The sequence below is a fragment of the Musa acuminata genome, chromosome BXJ2-1, assembly GCF_036884655.1.
Source record: "Musa acuminata AAA Group cultivar baxijiao chromosome BXJ2-1, Cavendish_Baxijiao_AAA, whole genome shotgun sequence".
Classification (NCBI taxonomy): domain Eukaryota; kingdom Viridiplantae; phylum Streptophyta; class Magnoliopsida; order Zingiberales; family Musaceae; genus Musa; species Musa acuminata.
This window is the reverse complement of record NC_088338.1, coordinates 23,837,252-23,853,445: the sequence shown is the minus strand read 5'-3', so window position 1 is coordinate 23,853,445 and position 16,194 is coordinate 23,837,252.

Sequence of the window (16,194 nt, the reverse complement as noted above, 5' to 3'; positions counted from 1 at the left end):
TTTCCGCTGCGCTAATTCACCCCCCCCCCTCTTAGTGCTCTTGATCCTAACAGAGAGAAAATTCTATAAGGGTTGTCTCTTAAGCCCATCAAAAGGAGTGAAACTGTAAAAGGGTGGTTGGCCTTCGCCTATTGAAGGAAGGCCTCTAGTGGACATCAGTGACCTCGTCGATGGAGGAAGCCAAAAGTGGATGTAGGTCAAGATTGACCGAACCACTCTAAAATTGTGGTACTCTCTAGTTTGCATTTACTTTGAGCATATTATCTTTACTGCAAACCTCTTCAATAGCTTACTGCCTTCTGCACATTTACGATCGTGTTTCAAAGTTCAGTATTTTCCAAATCGGTGTTTAGACGTAAATCAGTTTTATCGTACGAACTTCATATTTCAGTTTGCACTTACATTCTGATTTCCATCATAACTGAAAACTGCCTTTATAGATTCACTTTAACTATATCTTGCTTGATCACAAGTTAAAGTGATTTACGAATCGGCTTTTCTACCGAAATCGCTCTTATCGTACGAACGCAGTTTTAATCGTCGAAAGTTTTCCGCTGCACTAATTCACTCCCCCCCCCCCTCTTAGTGCTCTTGATCCTAACATAAATAAGTTTACAAATTGAAAACTGAAAATAATAGCTCACAACATAGATACAAGGCACAACTAGTTGTAAAAGGATTCTATCAGAAGAAAGGCATTGACTTTGAAGAAATATTTTATCCTATGGTATAAATGTCCTCTATCCGAGTTGTTCTTGGAAGTTGAGCAACTTGATGTGAAAATAGCATTTTTCATGGTAACTTAGAATAAGAAATTTACATGGAGCAACCAGAAGGTTTCAAAGTCAAGGGAAAAGAAAATCTGATGAGTAAGCTTAGGAAAAGCTTATATAGACACAAACAAGCACCTGGATAGTGGTACAAGAAGTTTGATTTATTTATGATGAGCCAAAGGTATAATAGAACCACATGTGATCATTGTGTGTTTATGAAGAAATTTTCAGATGATAATTTCATTATTCTCCTGCTATATGTTGATGATATGTTGATTGTTGGCTATGATGCTGGTAAAATTGAAAAACTTAAAAGTGAGTTAAGAAAGTCTTTTGCTATGAAAGACTTGGGATCAGTGAAACAAATACTTGGCATGAAGATTCTTCGTGATAGGAAGAAAAGGAAGATTTGGCTATCTTAGGAGACTTACATTGAAAAGGTTCCTGAAAGATTCAACATGAGTAAAGCCAAGGTAGTTTGTTCTCCACTTGTAGATCATTTCAAGCGTAGTTCGAAATAATGTCCTACAAGTGAAGAAGAAAAAGAAGAAATGTCCAAAGTGCCTTACTCATATGTAGTAGGCAGTTTGATGTATGCTATGGTTTGTATTAGGCAAGATATAGCTCATGCAGTTAGAGTTGTCAACCGATTTTTCTCTAATCCTAGTAAGGAACATTGGGCAGCAATGAAATTGATATTAAGATATCTAAGAGGTACTTCCAGGTTGTGTTTATGTTTTAGCAGTGAAGAACCTATGTTAGAAGGGTACGCAAATGCAGACATGACGGTTGATACTGATTCCAGGAAATCCACTTTGGGGTTCTTGATGATATTTACAGGGGGAGCAGTCTCTTAGCAATCTAAGTTACATAATTGTGTTGCTTTATCAACCATAGAAGCAAAATATATAGCAAGTACTGAAGCCTGCAAGGAAACTTTATGGATGTAAAAGTTTCTATAAGAATTGGGCTTAAAACATAAATGATATACTGTTTACTATGACAGTCAGAGTTGTTGAATCTCGGATTTTGATGATGAAGTCAATTGTCATTTGGGTATCTACTCCGTATGTTGAGATAAGTATGCAGGATTAACTACGATGGCAGTAAGACATGTAGTAGGTGTTAAGCCAGAGTTAAGACCAAGATCATGTTGGGGGTTCGAGAGTTCATCGGAAGTCCGGATGGTCATCGGAGGTTCTGCGGGAACAATCCAGAAGTCTAGGAGCTTGCCAAAGAAGCTCCAAACGAATGAAAACAGAAGATGCGAAATCGATCAAAGCTCGATTTCTGACAGAATTCGAGAGGCACATTGGATAAATACTTCAGATTGTCAATTATGCTCCAATACCCTCAAGAAGGCTACTGTTGAAAGATATACCAATCTATTTTCTGATGAAACAAACTTTGTATGAATCATGGTTTCCAACAAGGAGTTACCTTTGATTTGGTAACACAAGGTCAAAAACAAAATCACTGTTTTACAGAATTCATAGGGTCGGATTCAACAGATAACAGGATAGGTATTTGAACTCTAAAGTTTTCAATCTATGTGTCAAAAGAAAGGTCTACAAGTCTAGTTTCGAATGAAGTCAGTTTGGTACAAATCAGAATTTCCAACAGGGACTTATAGGTATTTTAGTATCGAAAGGTCAGAAATTTTGATCCCTGTTCTGCAGCATATATAGGCTCATTTGAAACAGACGTTTAGGTAAGTATTCGGTGTCCAAATTCTACAAAATCAGTGTCAAAAGAAAGATATATGAGTCTAATTTCAAACGAGCTAGGTCCTGACTGAATCCACATTTGGTGCTAAAAATTATATCTGAAACAGTGTATAGGAGTCAGTTTACCAAAAAAAATTCCAGATCCTTGGTTTTATGTCCAAAGAGAGAAATATCAGGTTCTAAGCAGAAATCTTTCAGAATCAATATAAGAATAGAGACTAATACTTCTATAGGATGGGGTTAGAATACTTGCCTTTGAGAATTATGACCCTAAATGAGAAGATTTGAGCAAGAAACCTTAAAGCCCCAAATTTTCTTCTTCTTCTTCCCCCTTTTTTTTTTCCTCTTCTTCTTTCTTTCTTTCTCTGTTCTTCCACGCAGCTGCCTTCTTTGGTTCCTTAAGAACGAAGGCAGAGAGGCTTAAACTGTGGGATTCGTAATTTTGTACATTTTGCAGTTTAGTCCTTATATTATTATATTTACGATTAGGTCCTCAGGGTTTACATATAGGTCCTCAGATTTTTTTTTCTTTTTGAACAAATCCCCCAAATCTTATGAATAAGTTCACAGATTCATACTTTGGCTCTTTTATCAAATTTAAAATAGATACTTACATTACAACTAGAAAATTATACGAAAATTCAGAAATGAGGGACGTTACACGCGGTGCCTCTGCCCGTGGGTCCAACACCCGCCGATGCCGCCCTTGCGCGCGTTGTGGCCACAAGCGGCGCCCGCGGATGGGGCACCGCGTGCTGCCAGCCTCGTCGGCCGCAAGCCTACTGCATGCAGGTCGCCGACTAGCTGCTGCAAGCGCAACTCCTGCTCATGCGCCGGCACTGCATTGCCTGTCTGCGATTGCATGCACGTAGATTGAGGGCAGCAACTTTTGCTGTCCTTTCTCGCTTTTGTGTCAACAATTTTTTATGTCAAAATTTTTTCTGAACACAACACATATTGTTCAAAACTAATCATTCGCACGAATAACCAAGCTTTGATACCACTATTGGGAAAATCTTGGGGGCGACATCACATACGCAGTGGAAGAACAAGAAAACAAAATCCCTAATTCCCCAAAAAGATGTTCGTCGTCGTGCGAAAATTGGTGCGCAAAATCCACGAAACTTAAAACTGCATATAGAATAGATTGTGCTACCTAGGGAGATCATATATCCCTCTTTCCTTGCAGATCTTTAGGAGAGGGTGAAGCGTCCTCCTCTCTAGCGGTAATCCACACAATAGGGCTACAACGACACTCCTCAAAACTGTTGAATCTCGGATTTTGATGATGAAACTAATTGATTGTGTTTAGATGTTTAACTACATTTTGAGTGATGCAGGTCTACTCGATCAGGATTAGACAGTTAAAGCAGGAGTAATTGACGTTGCGCCGGAGGAGATCACGTTAGGATATTGGATGGCAGAAGGCTTCGGACATCGGGCATCGGACCAAGAGCAAAATTGCGCCAAGGATATCGGGGTTGAGGAGGTCAACCGTCGATTAGGCAACAAGCCGCAAGAGAGGACGATGCGTTGAAGAATCGGACGAAGCACCAACCAATGACGTGACAGAATGTCAATTCGCGTTATAATAATTGTCTAGATCGGAATAGAGTTTTGACTTGTGTGTGCAGGATTAACTACGATAATGATGAAGACATAAAGCGAAACAAAGTGTCGAAGTCAAACGCGAAGGATTTGTTGCGAGTTCGAGAGTTCGATGGAAGTCCGAAGGTTCGTCGAGAATGCTGCCGGAACTAGCCGAGAATGAGTAGGGAGCTTGCCGAATGGTTTTTCGGAAGCTCGCCGAAAGGTTCGTTGGAAGTTCACGGAGCTCACCGAGAAAGATCGGAGCTTGCTGAAGAAGCTCGTTGGAACCCGCCAAGATCAAATCGTGAAGTCTAGGAGCTTGCCGGGAGTCCGCAGAATGGTTTCCGAGAGTTTATCGTAAGACCGCCGGAAGTTCGTCGGAAGTTCGTTGGAAGCTCGCCGGAAGAAGTCTTGACTTGTTGACTTTGTAATAGCTTAGGAAATATCTTTAAATTTATATTTAGCACATTAATTAGGGTTAGGATTAGGTGTTAATCCTATAACCCAAGTAGGGGCCAATTGGGCCCGAGTTCGGACTAGTTTGGGCCAAGTTTGGAGCCCAACCAGTGAGCTGAAATAGTGTAGGCGGTGGCACCGCCAGATTAGGCGGTGGCACCACTTAGAACCCAAGAACCAAGCGGTGGCACCGCTGGACTGAGCAGTGGCACCACCCAGCACCCGAGAGGTCCGGCGGTGGCACCGCCGGACTGGGCGGTGGCACCGCGAGCCTCGGGAACCTAGAGAATTCAAAATTTGGAGCCTAAATTTGAATCCTCTTGTAGCCTATAAATACCCCTCAATTCTCAGCAGAGAACACAACCTTTGAGAAGCAAGAGATTGAGGTAAAAGTCTTTAGCAAGTTTTTATTTTCAATTGCTTGAGTGTTCACCTCCTTCTTTCTCTTTGAAAATTTGTAAGAGAGTGAACCACTTGTAAAAGGTTGTAAGAGGGGTATTTGTCCTTCCCCTTCAAAGTGATTTGCTAGTGGAAGTTGGGAGCCTCATCGAAGAAGGCTTCGCAAGTGGATGTAGGTCGCAAGACCGAACCACTATAAATCGGTTTGTATTTATCTTATTGTCATTTATATTACTGCAAACCATCTTCACTTTGATGCTCTACTTCTTTGTCTCCTTCTTACATATCCCTTCAAGTTAAAACGCAATCGAAACGGTTTCAAATGAAAAGTTGCTTTTATCGTACGAAGTTTTCGAAAGTGTTTAAATCGTCAAAAGTTTATCGTACTTTACCGCTGCACTAATTCACCCCCCCCCCCCCTCTTAGTGCTACTCCAATCCTAACAATTGGTATCAGAGCTCGGTATTTCTCATTTCGGATTTACACCCGAGAGAAATGGCTCTTCATGGCTTTCAAGAGGGTTTATCGGTTTTTCGTCCACCGTTGTTTAATGGATTGAACTACACTTATTGGAAAACTCGAATGAGAGTTTTCTTGATTTCTACGAATTTGGATTTATGGAATATCGTTGAAAATAGTTTTCAACTTCCCTCTAAACCGATGAACGAATGATCGGATTTGGAGAAGAAGTATTTTTCTTTAAACGAAAGGCTATGAATGCCTTATTTTGCGCTTTGGACAAAAATGAGTTCAATCGGATTTCTACGTGTGAAACGGCTTTTGATATTTGGCGAACACTTGAAATCAGGCATGAGGGAACTAGTAGAGTTAAAGACTCGAAAGTTAACATTTTATTGCATGATTTTGAGCTTTTTCGAATGCAACCAAGCGAGACTATAGGTGACATGTACACCCGTTTCACAGATGTCGTCAATAATCTAAGAGTACTTGGTAAATCTTTTTTGAATTTTTATCTCGTAAACAAGATCTTAAGATCCCTTCCAAAAAGGTGGGATCCTGAAATAACCGCAATACAAGAAACAAAAGATTTAAATATTTTTTCACTTGAAGAACTAATTGGTTCGTTGATGACATATGAAATGGTGCACAATGCACATGATGAACATGATGAACAAAATCACCTTCCAAAGAACAAGAAGAATTTGGAACTCCGGACAAATGAATACCACTTGAGCAATGACTCAAGTGATGAGGACAATGATGAACTAGAACTTCGAACACTAAATCTTAATAAGTTTATTAAACAAAAATCTAAAATAAACAATGAATTTGAATAGAGGAAAAGGCCAAAGAAGAGGAAGGCAACCAAGGATGAATCAAAAACTTCCAAAGGTGAAACGGCGAATTGGGCTTTGACGAGCTTCGACTACAAGGTAAGTAACTCAACTCTCTTGAATTATTTTGAAATTACTTGAAGTCTTTCATGAGTGCTTAATTTAGAATAGGAAATAAAAAAATATTTTTCAAAAATTATATCATGTTTTTTTTAGCATCTTTGAAAAATTAAAAAATTTGATCATGAAAAGTATATTGCTAAGGTTTCATGCATGTTATGTTTTGAAACGTTGAATGATGTATGCAACATTAGGGATGATAATTATATGATATGTGATAGTGCTTAGGTTTAATCCATGCATATGTATCTTGATGATTTTACACTATTACATGCCTTAATAACATGTTAGAAATTATGTGTTTTGGATACAAAAACTTCCATGATCATGAGCATTTTTAACTTCATGATTGAATTTGAAAATCTATAGCAAAACCATGTCCGAATGCATGAAAGTGTTAAATTTTATTTTCGGATTTTCTTAATCCTAACAATTCATTTTTGAGAATCTATTGATCTTGATGGTTTTATGATGAAATTCATTTTTCGATCCTAAACGTTGATGCATGTTTTTATTTAACATAAATGAAAAAGCATGCTAACATGAAATCAATCACTTAAAATGAAATACTTAAAAAATGGAAAATATATTATCAATGAAATCATGAATCTACTTATGTTACGAATTTTGTGAACTATAAAAATGATTTTTGGTGATTTGAATTTGAATGAGTTTTATCCAAAATCATGATCTTGATTCTGTAATATTTACAAATTGAGATTTATTATGAATCAAGATTTTTTCATTAATTGATCTCCTAAGATTTTCTTTTGATTAATTATGAGTAGGTTTTTCCAAAAAAAATCATGTCTTTTGGTATTCACATATTCTAATCTTTCATGATATGATTTTTATGCAATTCCTGTTAGGATCAAGAGTACTAAGAGGGGGGGGGGGTGAATTAGTGCAGCGGAAATCTTTCAACTATTAAAACTTCATAAGCTGCGTTCGTTCGATAAAAATGATTTCGATGTAAAAGCCGATTCTAAGATTACTTTAACTTAAGATTGAGCGAGATGACGTTAAAGTAAATCTATGAAGGCAGTTTGCAGTTTATGATGGAAATCAGAATGCAAGCGCAAACTGAAATGCGACGTTCGTACTATAAAACTGGTTTACGTCTAAATGTCGATTCTGAAGATACTGAACTTTGAGATACGTTTTATAAATGCGCAGAAGGCAGTTTGCAGTTATGATTGAAATCAAAACGTAAACGTAAACTGAAATACGATAATCGTACGAAAAAGCCGATTTACGTCTAAACGCAAATTCGGAAAGCTCTGAACTTAGAAACTCATTCGTAAAAGCGCAGAAGGCAGTAAGCTATTGAGGAGGTTTGCAGTAAAGATAAAATGCTCAAAGTAAATGCAAACCGAGATTTAGAGTGGTTCGGTCAATCTTGACCTACTCCACTTTTGGCTTCCTCCACCGACGAGGTCACCGACGTCAACTAGAGGCCTTCCTTCAATAGGCGAAGGCCAACCACCCTTTTACAGTTTCACTCCTTTTGACGGGCTTAGGAGACAACCCTTATAGAAATTTTCTCTCCTCTCTTTACAACTCAAAACTTTGAAGAAAAGAGGGAGGAGAACTTTTGGCCTTTACAACAATTTTGAGCTCTAAGAATCACAAAAAAGGATCAAGATTTCGGTGTTAGTTCATGCTCTTTTAGTGCTGAATGGGTGGGGTATTTATAGGCCCCAACCCAATTCAAATTTGGAGCTCAAAACTGTCAATTCCCTGAATTCCGGGATCAGGCGGTTGCACCTCCTGACTGGGGCGGTTGCACCGCCTGGCAGAGCTCGAAGACTGAGCCTCTGGGCGGTGCCACCTCTATCAGGGGCGGTTGCACCTCTCTGCCAGAGCTCGAAGACCGAGCTCAAGCGGTTGCACCTCCTGACTGGGGCGGTTGCACCGCTTGGCAGAGCTCGAAGACTAAGCTCAGGCGGTGCCACCTCCTGTCAAGGGCGGTTGCACCTCCTGCCAGAGCTCGAAGACTGAGCTCAGGCGGTGCAACCCCCTGACTGGGGCGGTTGCACCGCCCAGTCTCGCTCGAAGACTGCCTCCTGGGCGGTGCTACCTCCTACCCTAGCGGTGCTACCTCCTAGCACTATTTCAGGTCCGAATGGGTTGATTCATTCGGCCCAATTTGGGTCTTTCAGGGGCCCGATTGCCCCAAGATTAAGTTAATGGGATCACCTCCCATTTCTAACTTAATCATTGTGCTAACTATGATTATTTCCTAAGACATTTACTGCAACTTGCTCCGGTATGTCAATCGCTTCTTCCGGCGAGCTTCCGGCGAACTTCCGTCGATCATCCGATGAACCCTCGGTGATGCTCCTGCGGACTTCCGGCAAACTCCTGGACTTGCGACGATCAACTTGGCGAGTTCCGACGAGCTTCTTTGGCAAGCTCCTGGACTTCTCGGATTTGTTCCCGTAGAACCTCCGACGACCGTCCGAACTTCCGTAGAACTCTGGAACTCCCAACGTGATCATTGTCTTGACTCCGGCGCAACTCCTGCTGCATGTCTTTCTTCCATCGTAGTTAATCCTGCACACTCAAAACAAAAACTTTGATCGAGACAATTAATCCTAAGCAATTAACCAAGTTGTCCGGCATGTCATTGGTCCCTCGACGCTTCGTCCGATTCTTCGGCGCATCGTCCTTTCCTGCAGCCTATTGCCCAATCGGCCAGTTGACTCCGCAACTCCGATATCCTTGGCACAATACCCGCTCTTCTTGGCCCGATGCCCGAGTCCACGGCCCGAAGCCTTCTGTCGATACGTCGACCGATCCACCGGCCCGACGTCCTATCTTCTGACATGTTCCTCCGGCACAACATGATTTTCCTGCTTTAATTGTCTCATCCTGATCGAAGCATCCTGCGTCACTCAAAACGCAGATTAAATCATAAACATATATCAAGTAGTTTCATCATCAAAATACGAGATTCAACAATTCCTTGTATTCATGAAATGTTTATCGCATCACCCAATTACTTTCTTCTTGATATTCCTTATGTGGTGATATAAAATTATGCATCAAATACTCTTAATATTATTTTGATGCATACAAATGAAAAGTTATGATTATGAATGGTAGGATGAAATTTGACAAGTTACTACCATCATGATTTGAAACATTTATGATTTGAAATTATGCATGCAATTGCTTTTTATTGTGATGATATATGCATATAATGTGTATCATGAATACTTTATTATCATACATGAAAATAGTGATAAATATTTTAAAAATAAATGTTTATATCATATTAGATGATTTTACATTTTGTGCATGATGAGTTATAGTGATGATTTAAACAATGATTGAAATAATATGAATGATGATTTGGAATCATGCATATAATGATGAGTTTATATGTTTTAAAAATATATATGATGATTTGGTATTATGTATGCAATACTTTAACATATGATAATGATGCATGCAATGATGAAATATTCATGATAAAATTATTATTTTGATATTCATGACTTGAATCTTCCTTTCCTTTTGCCAATGACAAAGGGGGAGAAAGAGTTGCTAATGTGCTATCTTGAATTGATGTAAAGGGTCATCTCAAAAAGAAATTAGCTAGCTTGCACAAGTTAAGAAAATACAAAAACTTGCTTACTTTCTTGCACATCTAAAGAGAAGATGCAAATGTAACACTTGCCAAATTGCTTGCTTGCCTCATGTAAAACATTGTCCCTTGCTAGGTTGGCATTTTACTAAAGAAGCAAAAATGACACTTCTCAAAAGAGAAGAGCTTGCTTTCTTGAACATCTTTAATTTGCTAGCTAGCATAATGTATAATTTGCTATCTTGAACATTACAAAGAAATGCTATCATGCACATCGCAAAGAAAAGCAAATATGCTAACTTGCATATCATGTGTGATATGCCCATGATGATGATTGATTTATGTGTATAATGCATGAAGTAAGGATGATATGTAAAGTTTTGGAATTGTGCATGTTTTAATTTAAAACTATGATGATGCACAAACATATTGAAAAAGGATTAATACTTTACCTTTGTCATGATGTAGAAATTGATGTAAAGAATCTACCCTTCTTTTTGACAATGATAAAGGAGGAGCAAAACTTGCTAGAAAGCAAATTTGCTAGCTTGCACAATTCGAAAAGAGGCAAACTTGCTAGCTTGCTAATCTCAAAAAGGAAGCAAGAAGTGCATCTTGCAAATCTCAAGAGAAGCAATGTTTGCCAAGTTACACATTTCAAAAAGAGGCAAAATAGTCCATCTTGCACATCTCAATAGATGTAAAATTTTGCTAAATTTTTTTATGTGTAAAGTTTGATAGCTTGCATACTATAAATTTGCATACCAAAAGTGCTATCTTGTCTATCTCAAGATGCAAAACATGCTAACTTGCACTTTACAACGGAAGCAAAATTGCTAGCTCAAACATTGCAAAGGAAGCAAAAATTTGTTAGCTTGCAACTTGCATATTTCAAGAAGCAAGAGTTGCTTTATTGATCATCTCTAATTTGCTAGCTAGCATGATGTAGAACTTGCTATCTTGAACATTATAAAGAAATGCTATCTTGTACATCGCAAAGAAAAGCAAATATGCCAATTTATATATTTTTAAATTTGCTAGCTTGTATGTTGTAAAACTTGTATATCTAAAACTTGATAGCATGAATGTTCTAAGCAAGATGTAACACTTGCTAAATTTTCTAGCTTCAAATTGCATGATGATAAAACTTGATATTATGTTTTTCATGCAATGAGTTGAACTTATATTTCCAAACACATAAATAGTTGGACTTCTCCTTTTTGTTGATGACAAAGGGAGAGAAGTATGTTGATATCATGCATGATTTGATCATGACATGTTGCTTGGATTTTTGAATCCAAGAGTTTATATCAATATGACATATTGATAGGGGGAGTTTATTTAAACTTCGAGAGTTAAGGTTAACTCCGTCGTCGATTGGTTGTTATCATAAAAAATGGAGAGATTGTTGAATCTCGGATTTTGATGCTGAAACCAATCGATAAATGTTTATGTTTTAATCTGTATTTTGAGTGACGCGGGATGCTTCAATCAAGATGAGATAATTAAAGTAGGAAGAATCATGTTGTGCCGGAGGAAAACATGTTAGAAGTGTTAGGAACGGAGCGGCACTAAGAGGGGGGGGTGAATTAGTGCAGCGGTAAAGTGTGATAAACTTTTTACGATTTAAACACTTTCGAAAACTTCGTACGATAAAAATAACATTTTCGTTTGAAACCGTTTCGATTGTGTTTTAACTTGAAGAGATAAGTAAGATGGAGACAAAGAAGTAGAGCATTAAAGTGCAAATGGTTTACAGTAATGTAATTGACAATAAGTAAATGCAAACCAGAAATTACGTCGATTTTATAGTGGTTCGGTCAAATGACCTACATCCACTTGCGAGACCCCTCTTCGATGAGGCTCCCACCTTCCACTAGCAAATCTCTTGAAATGGAAGGGCAAATACCCCTCTTACAACCTTTTACAAGCGGTTCACTCTCTTACAGATTTTTAGGAAGAAAGAAGGAGGTGAACACTAGCAAATTGAAAACAAGACTAGCAAAGACTTTTCTAAGACCTTTCTCTCAAACAATTGCTGCTCAAAAAGTTGTTTTCTCAGCTGAGACTTGAGGGGTATTTATAGGCATCAAGAGGATTCAAATTTGGGCTCCAAAAATTTGAATTCTCTTATGTTCCCGATGCTGGCGGTGCCACCGCCCAGCCAAGCGGTGCCACCGCCCAGTGCTCGGGTGCTGGGAGGTGCAACCGCCCAGCCCAAGAGGTGTCACCGCCCAGCTCTCGGGTGCTGGGCGGTGCCACCGCCTAGGTCAATTTAGCTCACTGGTTGGGCTCCAAACTTGGCCCAAACCAGTCCGAACTCGGGCCCAACTGGCCCCTACTTGGGTTATAAGATTAACACCTAATCCTAACCCTAATTAACGTGCTAACTACGAATTTAAAGACAATTTCTAAGCTATTACAAAGTCCGTAAGTCAAGACTTTTTCCGTCGAGCTTCCGGCGAACTTCCGACGGTTTTCCGATAAACTCTCGGAAACCATTCTGCGTACTCCCGGCAAGCTCCTAGACTTCACGATTTGATCTTGACGAGTTCCAACGAGCTTCTTCGGCAAGCTCCGATCTTTCTCGGCGAGCTCCGCGAACTTCCAACGAACCTTTCGGCGAGGTTCCGAAAAACCCTTCGGCAAGCTCCCTACTCATTCTCGGCTAGTTCCGGCAGCATTCCCGACGAACCTTCGGACTTCCGTCGAACTCTTGAACTCGCAATGAATCCTTCGTGCTTGACTCCAACACTTTGTTTTGCTTTATGTCTTCGTCGTTATCGTAGTTAATCCTGCACATACAAGCTAAAACTCTACTCCGATCTAGACAATTATTACAACGCGAATTGACATTCTGTTGCCCGGCATGTCATTGGTTGGCGCTTCATCCGATTCTTCGGTGCATCGTCCTCTCTTGCGGCTTGTTGCCCAATCGACGGTTGACCTCCGCAACCCCGATATCCTTGCCGTAATTTCGCTCTCCTTGGCCCGATGCCCGATGTCCGAAGCATTCAGCCATCCAATATCCTGACGTGATCTCTTCCGGCGCAACGTCAATTCCTCCTGCGTCAACTGTCTAAACCTGATCGAGTAGACCTGCATCGCTCAAAATGTAGTTTAAATCATAAATACATATCAAGTGGTTTCATCATCAAAATACGAGATTCAACAATCTCCCCCTTTTTGATGATGACAACCACTTGATGACGGAGTTAACCTTAACTCCCGGAGTTTAAACAAACTCCCCCTATCAATATGCCATATTGATAGAACCTTGAATTCAAACTGAATTCAAGTCATTGCAATATTCATCATGAATACTTGCAACACATCATCATGAACATATGCATAAACTTATGCATATCATGTCATTAACATACTTCTCCCCCTTTGTCATCAACAAAAAGGAGAAGTACAACTATTCTTTGTGTTTGTAATATAAGTTCAACTCATTGCATGAAAAACATAATATTAAGTTTTATCATCATGCAGTTTTGAAGCTAGAAAATTTAGCAAGTAATGCATCATGCTTAGGACATTCAAGCTATCAAGTTTTAGATATGCAAGTTTTACAGCATACAAGATAGCACTTTTGGTAATGTTCAAGATAGTAAGTTCTACATCATGCAAGCTAGCAATATTGAGATGTTCAAGAAAGCAACTCTTGCTTCTTGAAATATGCAAATTTGTCAAGTTTTGCTAGATGTGCAAGTTAGCATTTTTGCCTCTTAAGATAGGAAAGATAGCACATTTGCTTCTTTTGAGATAGCAACTTTTTGCTTCTCTTTAGACTACAAGCTAGCCATTTTTACGATATGTAAGTTTCACAATATACAAGCTAGCAAAAATTTCGAAAGCAAATGCAAGATAGCTTTCTTGTGTAAGATCATAATTCTTGCTTCCTATTGCAATGTGCAATTTGCAAGTTTTGTTTCTTGAGATAGGCAAGATAGCACTTTTGTAATTTTTTTTTCTTAAGATAGGCAAGCTTGTGATGTTCAAAATAATAAGCTCTTTCTTCTAGAAGTGCCATTTTTGCTTTCTTTGCAAAGTGTAAGCTAGCAAAATGTTTGAAAAAGTGATCAAGTTTTGCAACATACAAGCTAGCAAAAATGCCAAACTAGCAAGAGATAATGTTTTACATGAGGCAAGCAAACAATTTGGCAAATGTTACATTTGCATCTTCTCTTTTGAGAAGTACAATTTTTTCTTTCATCTTGAATTGTGCAAGCTAGTTAGTTTGCCTCTTTTCATGATGTCCACGCTAGAAATTCTTGCTCCCCCTTTATCATTGTAAAAAAGAAGGGAAGACCCTTATATCAATTTTCATATTATGACAAAAGTAAGTATCATTCTTATTTGTGCATCATTATATATTCAAATTAAAACATACACAATTTCAATAACCTTATTTTTCATGCACGATACCGAAAAATAAATCAATCATCATTAATAAGCATATCATACATGATACTCAAACATTAAAATTTTCAAGCATTTATCAACATGTTGATCATGATACCAAACATTCATCATTTAAAGCATTCATGATACACATCATATGCAATAAATACATCATGTACATCATTATCATAAGTATTGCATACATCATTTTAACTTTATGAATATTTCATCATTGCATGCATCATACCAAAACATTTCAAGCCATGCAAACCATAAATACAAAGAAATCATGTCATGAAGGATAAAATCATTTGAATACCAAAAGACATGATTCATATAGTAAATATCTTCTTTAAATAAAATATCAAGAAAAATCATAGGAGTACAAAGAAGAGATCTTGTTTTAAAAGAAAAATCAAGTAATAACTCCAAGAACTCACAAGGAAAAATCATGATTCATTTAGAAAATCTCCTCTCAAGAGAATATCAAGTAAAATCGTAGAAGATAGATTAATGAGAAATTTTGATTTATAATAAAATCTCATGTATCGAATGTCGAGAAATCAAAATGATGATTTATATAAAAAAATATCACAAGTTATATTCAAGAGAAAAATCATCATTCATTTTCAACTTATTCAATTTGTCACATCAATATTTCTTAGATATGCATGATACCAAAACATGGTTTTAAATCTTTAACATATAACATGCATAAATTTAAAGAAGAAGGGAAGAATTCAAATGTACAAAGATTTCAACCATCTCATAAACAAATGTAAGACCAAGTCATGAATCCAAAATTCCATGAATCAAAATGATCATCAAAGGTAATCTCATGTTATTCCAAGAAATCAATATCATGATTTTGATAAAACACATTTCAAATTTAAATCATCAAAATCATCAAAATATCAACATTACTTTCAAGAGATTCAAAATGGTATACATAGATTTATCATAATAAACATCAAGATCAATAGGATAGAGAAAAATAAATTTTCAAGGAAAAAATATTTTCCTCTTTTTAGTTGTTTCAATTCATATGATTTTATTTCACTTATACCAAATAAAAACATGTATAATGTTTAAAACCGAAAGTGTAAGATTTATTACAACAAAGATTAATAAGCCACTTTCATTATGGTAAAAATCAATAATCCATAAATCACAAGATTCATATGCATAATTTTGAAATTTATTAAGCATGATCATTATGCATGACACTAAAACATGATTTCAAAATGTTTAATATTTTCATTACATCATTATGCAATGGTTTCATTGAACATAATTTTGAATGATTCTTATAGATAACTAAAACTTCTTTAGTTTTAATTTATGTGATTGACTTTATATTAGCATGCTCAAGTTTTGTTCTTATGTGAAAAACATACATCATGTTTGAAAACCAAAGACAAGGTTTAAAAAAAATATCATCAAGCCTTCCATATAAAAACCATGCATCATCATTGAAAGTTAATATGGAAATCATCAAAATACACATTCTTGCTTCTCAAGCATATATATATGATTATTTAAATCTAACATTTTATTCTATTAACATAAAACATACAATTTTCAAGAAAAATAATTATTCAAAAGAAAAGAGAAAATGCATCATGGAAAACATCAAGTAATTTCAAAATAATTCAAGAGAGTTGAGTTACTTACCTTGTAGTCGAAGCCCGTCAAAGCCCAATTCGTCGTTTCACCTTTGGAAGTTCTTGATTCATCCTTGGTTGCCTTCCTCTTCTTTGGCCTCTTCCTCCGTTCAAGTTCATTGTTTATTTTAGATTTTTGTTTAATAAACTTATTAAGATTTAGTATTCGAA